The 9,660-nt window shown below is 36.2% G+C and overlaps 1 pseudogene; it reads right to left on the minus strand.

The window, feature by feature from the left end:
* Positions 1–8,933, minus strand: part of LOC104872773 — a 25,787-nt pseudogene extending 16,854 nt beyond the window's left edge.
* Positions 8,934–9,660: the final 727 nt, after the last annotated feature.

Genomic DNA, 9,660 nt, shown 5'->3' on the forward strand with positions numbered 1-9,660 from the left:
AGATATATATATATATCTATATATATATAATTTTAAATGATGTGCCTGTTCAGCGTTGTGTGCACTTGAATTCTTGCTTTCATTGCCTTTTCTCATTTGCTTGACTTTGTTATCTCTGCCTATGATAAGGCCATTTTATGTCTGTTTCTCATTTCTACTACTGCATTTCAAATGGTCTTGTTCACTTAGAGAAGGAAAAGTGTAGTAATTCACCTTAAGATATCTGCGCTAACGTGCCTAGGTTCAAATATCAGTTTCATCTTTCACATGTGACCTTAAAATGTTATGGTTATTGCATATGAGCTAGTATATGTAAATATATACATTTCATATATATAAGCATATGCATTTAGAACCATGTTTGGCCAGCAGCAAGAAAGCCCTCTGTATACTTTCAGGATTTAAGAAATTTTGTGCCACAATAAACCTATACCCTAGGGAATTCTTATTCAAATGTATCTCCCTAATGTGTTCTTTCTATAAAATGGAATATTACTCAGCCATAAAGAATGAGAAATTAGATTTATTCATAGGAAATGGATACTTGTTGAGGATATACTCCTAAGTGAAATAAATAAGTCACACATGTGTAAATACCTAATAGCTTTTCTGGTGTGAATAATCTGCAATAATACATAAGATCCTAATAAGATTACTGACATTGAGAAATGGGAAGAAAGGAGCTAAAAGCGTAGGGAAGGTGGGATGGGTAGGGGAAGGGTAATAAGGGAAAAGAAAAAAATGTGAGAAAATGAAAAGATGGAAATAAAGTGTTTGTAAATAGGCAGGGACAAGGGGAAAAATGAGAACCAAGACCTGTCATGTAGAGGTACAAGATCCCAACAATGAATGTAACTGTACTGTATCCCTAAAATGTACCAACAAATTCAATTATTTAATAAAAAATGCAAACAAATGTAACTTCCTGTATTCTGGATTCAATGGGCAACTATCTAAAACACAATCTAGAACAAGCAAAGCCTGGAGCCCCATATAAGGGACCTGTTTCTGGGGGTAGTTTTGGGTGTGAGGGATAAGTCAGACTACTCCAAGAGTTACTGAATGTGTGACAAAGGACATTGTTAAGGCAATACAAAGAAAATCAAGGATTTAAGTCATTCTTAAAGGGATTGGTGGGACAGAATTAGCCACAGACAGAAAACATGAAGGCCAGAAAGCAAAGAGAGCTTAGATGAAACAGGGGTACTGGTTGAGATGTCAGCCTCACTTATTGATGTGGAAGTAATTGGAAGGGACCCTGGATTTTTTTCAGACAGAACCACAGTTCTTCATGGCATTCCAGCTCTAAGATTGGTGTTAAATTTGTCCAACACTGTATGTAATAGAAGTAACCATACTATGACCCAATTTCACTATCAGTAAGGTCTCTGCCAAATGCAGTGCAAGTGACAAATATGCATGGCGTTCAGCACTAGAAATACTGAAATGATCAAGATAAGCCTTGCCGCCTTAAAATGAAGATCAGGTGATGGAGGAGCCACCCTAGTTCAAGGTCAAGAATTCTCTGAGGAAATGACGTTTCAGTTGAGATACAGAGGATGTGCAGTATTAAGAAAAATAAAATATCTCTAGATAGAGACAGCAGCAAGTTCACAAAAGGGTCTGAGTTAGGGGGAGCGTGGAGCATTCTGAGAAATGAAAGGAAGTTACCAGTAAGGAAGCACAGGAAGGAGAAAGAGCAGGGGGAGAAGTGAGGCTGAAAAGCAGGGCATCCTCCGAGGTGCCCTTAGCTCCAGAAGCCACACAGAGGTATAAACGCATCACCAGAGCAGTATGTTGCTACTTAAGTGCATCTTTACAGAAGTCTTCTGACTTTTCTTTTCAAATAGTTGCCCCTACCAAAAAAAAAAAAAATAGAAGCACCAGAACTAATGAATCTATTAATTTTGGATCAATTAATTTTGTATTTCATGAGTAGCAATGAAAGAGATTTAAGCAGTGAGGCGAAGTCATCAGGTTTTCACTTTAATATCACATTAGCTGTAGACTTGTAGAGGATCCAAAGACCAGTTGGTTGTACTGCAACAGTAGGTAATAGCTGTGTAGACTAGGCCAGTAGCTATAAAATTGGAAAGACTTAGATGATTAAATATGTTCAGGAGATAATGGCTTTGAAGGTGGTAGACCATTGGAGATGAGGGCTACAGATGGTTGACAAAAACTTTCTGAAGCTCCTGCAAAATGAAGATTGAGACTTTATAAAATTCCTCATCTCTACTAATTTTACTTCATTCAACAATCATTTTTGAGTGCCCAATGAATCTAAGAAATGTTTTATCAGTCCACATTAGTATTAGTTGGCTAAACTTAAAAGTTGTAGCCACTATATCATTGTGAGTTCAACGACAGAAATACAGGTCACCAGGAAATGACCTCAAAGAGTTCCATCCCTTGAGACCAGAGGGAGAAGGAAGGACAAAAACATTTTTTATGTACTTTATAAACTTGACTATGCGTTGGAATGGAGAGCAGCACATGAATGGCCTGTGCCAGATGGCTCTTGCTACAGAAATATTCTAAAAATAAAATATGTCTTCTTAAAACTTTAAAAAGGTAAAAGATTTAAACTTTGGTCTCAATATCAGATCTCATCAAATTAGTCAGTCTTGCTAAGGACTGACTGGAGACATTTCCTTTTTCAAGAGCAAGACTGAGCAACATTTTATTTGATGTAGACTGTCAAGCTAAATTTTCAGTTTTTAATAGGGAATATTAAAATAAATACCTCAAACATCTTGCCAAATAGAAATTCAAATTTCTAAGTATAAACCAAAAATAATAGGTTGGTCCTGGGATCAGTTCCTAAATGAGATTCTGTGATCAACTTCCAGTCATCCAGCTGGCTAATCGGTCACTTCAAGGGGTGGACTCAGTTCCTTCCAGGGTAGACATTTGGCAGCAATGAGGCCAACTCAGGTGAATGGAAGCCCATTTAATCCCTGCCTAGCCTTCATCAGTGTCTCCTCTATTCATTGCCTCTTGTGTTAGCACAGGAATGACTGACAACCCCGGTGGATGATGTAATCGCTGAGCCATTTTGTCTCCTCTGTTGTTCAGTGTTTCTTCTGTAAGGGACAGAATCATGTGACACAAAGATTTCACGCCTACTCTCTTACATTATCCATATACCTCTTTTCCAGACTTTCTTTCTTTTAGGGGTTTTCTTTTGTTTTGCTTTGTTTGAGACAAGGTCTCCCTCTGTAGTTCAGGTGGGCCTTGAACTCACTATTGTAGCTCAGGCTGGCCTTGAATTTGCAGCGATCCTGCTGCCTCAACCTTCCAAGTGCTGGGATTATAAGCATGTGCTGGCATGCCTGGCCAGACTTTCTTACCCTTGAGTTTCAAGTATATTTCCTTCCAAGTTCCTAACGATCCAGCCAAACCTTCTGTGTTACTCACATGTCTATGTATATGCTCGTCCAGGGCAGTTCTCCACAGAAGTATGCACTATTTATTTATTTATTTATTTATTGAGACAGGGTCTCACTATGCTGTTGAGACTGACCTGGAACTCACTAGGTAGCCCAGGCTGGTCTCGAACTCACAGCAATCCTCCTGCCTCAGCCTTCCCGAATGCTGGGGTTAAAGGCATGCGCCACTACACCCAGCAGTATGCACTCTTTTTTATATGGCACATGATTGTTCTTGAGTTTTCATCCAATCTAATAACTTCTACCTTTTAATTTAGAGCATTTAAACCATTTATATTTAACATAATTAATTAGATTGCAGTTTATCATCTTGTTGTTTACTTTCTACTGGTTCTATGTGGTCATTGCTCTGTTTTCTACTGTTTCTGCCTTATTTTAAGTTATCTTTTGCGAATCCATTTTATTTACATATTAGCTTTATTAGCACTCCTCCCTCTTTTTAAGAAATTGTTCAGTTATGTGCAATATGTATCTTTAACTTATCACGTTCTATGTTTATACGTAGTGTAAGAATTAGCAGCCTCAGCTCCTCCCTTCATGTTTTCTACTATTGTTATGTTTTAATTTTACATATGCCATAAGCCTCACAGATAAATTATTAGTGCTTAAGTACATATCTTTTGAACGATTACAAAGTTTTAAAATATATCTTAGATATTTACTCCCAATTTACCACTTCTGACACTTTTTATTCCTTTATGTAGATTCAAATTTCCATTCATATTCCTACTGCCTACAGAACTTCTTTGAATATAAATCATAAAATGGATCTTTTGAAAGCAACTTATAGTTGAATATTCATTTTTGCTCCACTGTAACAATCTTCTCTTTAACTGATACACTGATGTATTTAAGCCATTGATGTTTAAAGTAACTGTTAATGTATTTGAATCAATATCACCATATTTGCTTTGTTTTCTATTGGTTTCTGCTTTTTCTGCCTTTTGTGATTTTAACTGCAGATTTTATGATTCCATTTTCTCTCTTTTCTCAGTACATCAGTTATACTTCTTTGATAAATTTTTCAGTGGTTATCTTGGGATTTGTAACACACATCTACAATTAATCCAAGTTCAGTTTCAAATAACATTACACCACTTCATGCATAGTACAGATATATTAGGATAGCAAAATAATATTAATTTCTCCCTCTTATCCCTTGTATCATTTCACTTATAGACAATCATAATATATATGTGCACAAAAGGATATATTGTATGTAAGCATACATAATTGAAAATTTTGTTGTCATTAGTATAGCAAAATTTTATGTTGATCAATTTAAAATAAAAATATAACAGTTTTATTTTTACATTTCATTATTCTTTCTCTGATACTCTTCTTTTAGTAGGCCTAAATTTCTGACTTCTGTATTTTTCTTTCTCTCTGAATTACTTCTTTTAACATTTTTTTTTTGCAATAGAAATTTCTGCTGCCCATAAATTTCCTCAATTTTTATTTGTCTGTAAAAGTCTTTTTCAGTGAGATTTTTTTTGCACCTTTGAAGGACAATTTCACAGAACATAGAATTCTAGCTTGGTTGGATTTTCTTCTCTCAACACTTAAAATAGTTCACTCTTTTCTTGCTTATCCAGTTTCTGAGAACAAGTAAAATATAACTTCTATCTTTGCTGCTATAGAGGTTAAGATTTTTTCCCTCTGGCTTTTTCAAACTTTTTTCTTACCTTTGATTCTCTGATGTTTAAATATGATTTTCCTAAGTGTAGTTTTTTGACATTTCTCTCACGTCATGTTCTCTTTTCTTGGTTCTGTGATTTATCTAATACTGATTCAGAGAACTGTCCTGGTCATTGGCTTCAAATAGTTCTTTTTGTCATTTTTTAAATTCTCCTTTGGCATTTCTATTGTGCACATGTAACACTTTTTGTTGTCTCATAGTTCTTGGATACTGTTTTATTTTTTTGAAATTCAAACTTTTTTCTTTGCTCTATTTCAGAAAGTTTTTTTGACAGCTCTACAAGGTCAGACATTATTTTTGTGGCAATAATCCAAATAGTGATACCATCAAATACATTCTTCATTTCCGTTATAGTACGTTTGGTCCTTTGCAGGTTTTTCAAATTCGCTCTTAGAATTTTAATCTTTCTGCTTATGGGCTCATCTGTTCTTGCAGGTCATTTTATCCAACAGTGCTCTCAGTGTCTCTTTCTCAGTCAGTTAATTCCATCATCCCTGCCAATATACAATATACAATATAATTATATATACAATATACAATCTAGTTCTTGTACTTGTTTTGTCTCCTTTCTTTTTCCTTTTAGGGTACCCTATAATTTTTTCTTTATAATCCATCACGAGGTACTGGTTAAAAGGAATTGTGGTAAATAGACCCTTAGTAATGAGGTACAGTGTGAGGGAGAGAAGCATGTGATAGTCCCACAGTTAGGTCTCAGTCGTTGGTTGAACCTATGCCTCTGGACTGTGAATTTCTCAAGTGTTTCTGTGTCCCCCCACCCTACCTTGGATGTGACAGAATAAGGAGTCGACTGGTGTTAATATGTCCCTTCTTCTATGTCAGTTAGAATCTGAAAAAAAATCCAAAAGTTTATAAAATAGTTATCTGAAGGCCAGGACTAAATAAGAACAGAATATTCTGGCATAGTTCAAAAGGTAATCACCACACCCTTGTCAGAAGCCTGAAGAAATTTTTCTTCAATATTCACTTTAAGAACCTTGAGCGAGCTCATAGAGGCAAAATTCACAAAAGTATGAGGGCCTCCTCATGTGATTGGGTCCTCCTGGAGTCTTTAACTCTAAGACTTCTCCATTCTGAGCCTCTGGCAAGTTGTCAATTAGAGCTTTGGTTTTCCTGCCTCCTGCACTAGTTCCCACGAAGGTTCTGCTCATGAATTTCTGCTCCAGTAAGTTGTGATTCTTTATATTTGCCTGTCTGTCTTTCTAATTTTGGGAGCACTATTTTTCCTTACGACCTCACATCTCTGACATATCTAAGAAGACATGTAGATTTTTCAAGTTATTAAGTTTTTAACTTGTTCTTAGGTTGAAGTGATGTTTCCAAGCTTCCTACATGCAGACTGGAAATTGAAGTCTCTCTTTTTGTACTGCGTTTTAAAAATCTATCATGCCTTAACTTTGGTACTTGCTATTGCATATATAGTAAAAGCGATAATTCCAGTTGATGGTATATAAAAGTATAAACTTTACATTTATAGAGAAGTGGAGAACAGAGCTAGACAGAAAGGGTCCTAGCTGTTTTCAAGCAAAGAGTTCTAATTAATACAGTATCTATATTTAAGGAACTTTGTCTTTGTTAATTTTTTTGTTGTTGAGACAAAATACTCAACACCCATAAGTTAAGGAAGGACAGGTTTGTTTAGCTCACAGTTTGTAAAGGTTTCAGTCCATAATTGGCTGGCTGGAAGGCAGGATGACAGGGCAGACAGGCATAGCAGTGGAGAAATAGTTCATGGTGGGCAGAAAGTAGTAAAATATCGAGAGAAAAGATAAGCCTCTTTCTGTCCCTTGAGATTATGGTAGTGCCAAACCAATCAGTGGACTAATTTAATAATCACTCATCCTTAATCCTAGCATGGCACCATGAATTAATTAGATTCAGCTACCTCTGTAAAAGCACAACCTGTGACTGCTTGAGGCTTTGCGGAAACATCTAGACACAAACCATAATAACCTTATTCTCTATAATGAATAAAAGTTCTAAAAAAGTTAAGGATGCAAATAAATATAACTTGAAAGAACCTCCTAATCTCATGTATTTATAATTGTCTTTTAAAGTCATTCCTTCTCATTAATACAGTGTCAGATACTTTTGTGATTCATAGATATAATTGGTATATGTGTTGCCAAAGCAAGCGCCCATAGGTATAATTGGGATTACACATGATTGTGTGAGGCTTTTTTTTTTTTTCTTTTTAGGTACTGGGATCGAACTCAAGACCTTGTGCTTGCAAGGCAGGTGGCAGCACCACTGAGCTAAATCCCCAGCCCAAAACATGTGTCATTCAAGCTTTGTGATTTCAGCACATTATCCATCTGATAAGAATTCAAGGAGGATAAAAACAAAAATGACACTCATCTGCCTAAAATTTCCTATGCTAGATACTTAAAGGATAAATATCAACCAGGATCCAGCAAATCTGTTAATAATAATTGGATCTACCAAAGAAAACTCTTGAGGTGATAAAATAAGATAGGGTAATACAAATTACATGGCTGATATGTGCAATAACTTTCAACAACTGTGAATGATCATGATTGGCCTGGTTGATGATATCAGGCTCCTCATGATTGGGACTGATGTCTCCAGCATGCTGTAGACGTAAAAGATCCAGGGGAAACCACCATGATCTTCAGCCTTGATTACTGGGAAAAGCATTGTGGATCTGTTCCTACTGTCAGATTCATCTGATCTCTTAATGCATGCATTCCAATAGAACTGCAATGATCAATAAAGTAGAGCTATTGATGGATGCATAAATTTTGACCCAAAATTTTAAAAGAATTTGATAGGACCCTGCTTCTCACTTCTCTCACTTCAGAAAACTGTCTTTTCACAGTGGATGTTGACTTTCCCCTTCTTCGAACAAGGGAGGTGAGCACGAAACTGAGATGTTTAACTTCAAGGGCACCCAGCGATGTGGTCCCCCCAATCAACCAAGCAGACAAGCAAAAGTCCAGAAAAAGATTAAAGCAGGATCACTATAGATGGTATTGGCAGAAAAGGAAGAAACGCCGCAACAATTGTGATTCAGCAAATTAAGATATTGATGTTCTTGCCCTTTTCTACAGAAGAGCCAAGTCAGGTCCTAATATTTGTTTTTTAAATTAGAAATTATACAAGGACACAAAAAGAAATACATCAAGTACTTATAGATTATACCATCATAGACAGCCTTAAAAGATTTGTGGGGGACAAAAGGTTGGTAGTAGTTACTTCTAAGAAAGAGATTTAAGGAGATAATACCTCTCTTCACACTGATTTGTGGCCATCTTACCATAAGCCTTTGGCAAAGGTTCTGAGTAGCGCTCCCTTGAAAACTGTGCTTATGCACACACACTCACTGTTTTATTTCAGTAGTTATACAGAATCCCAAAGTTTCTCCCTTTATCAGTGGACCTGGGTTTGAAGGCTAAACACTTGCTCTTCCAGTACATACAATAATTTAAACTTACTGATGGCCCTCTGAAAACTCCATTTCTTTTCTGAATATTCTTTTCGTGTTTGTAGCTCTGCTTTCGTTTACGTTTCACAGGCAAATTTAGCAGATCGTTCCCCTTGTTATAATGATAAACTAATGGGAGAATATAAGAAAAACCTTTCTGCCTTAACGTGCGGTCTTCCAGTGGTACATTTAGCCTGCAGTGTTAATAGCTCAGCACTCTCGCAGCCGACATGAGCTTTCAGCTTAAAATTAATTACCACGTTACAAAGGAACAGCTGAATGTAGGAACAGAGACAGTAGACATGCCGAGCAGCGTCATACCACGCACAAGAAAGGGGCATAATAGACGAACAGAGGGAATTGCTAAAGATAAAGCTTTAAATTTAACAATATGATATGGGAAGGTTTTATCATGTTTATTAAGGTAAGAGACTTAATGCTAACTTGTTATATTTCTCATTAGAAGTGTGATTCATTGTCACTCGCGTTACGCATTTTAAACAAGAGTCTCATAGCAAAATGAAAAAAAAAATAACACTGATAGCTAGCATTTGTCATTATAGCATGACGTGACTCATCTCCCAAAGTTGGAATTTTTTTAATTTATTGTGTTGTTTGTTTTGGGTGGGCTACTCAATTACTCAAAGAAATGTGCACTCACATAGGACTGAGAGTAAGAGTGATAGATTCGACATCAGATTACTTGAGAGGAATTTTTGAAATATAGGTACTTATTTCCCTGAGTCTCCTCCCAAGTCATTCTAGCCCAGCAAGTCAAAACCTTAGACAGCAGCTCAAGTGGCTGTAAGATACTGACTTCCTTGGGTGATTCTAATGAGCAGCTAGCATTGAGACCTTATTTTAAACCCTGCATTAAATTAGGATTTAAGTGAAGTCATTTTAATGGTCTCTCTGATTATAGCCAATTGTCTTCCTTTTAAGGCAACTAGTGAAAGCTGCCTAATATCCTTCGTTTTCAAAGTAATTTGAAGATGGAAGGGATTATTCTTGACTGTCTTATAAATAGTTATTTTAGTCAAGGGAAC

Source organism: Fukomys damarensis, unplaced genomic scaffold (genome assembly GCF_012274545.1).
Source record: "Fukomys damarensis isolate Sample0158 unplaced genomic scaffold, DMR_v1.0_HiC HiC_scaffold_33, whole genome shotgun sequence".
Lineage (NCBI taxonomy): Eukaryota > Metazoa > Chordata > Mammalia > Rodentia > Bathyergidae > Fukomys > Fukomys damarensis.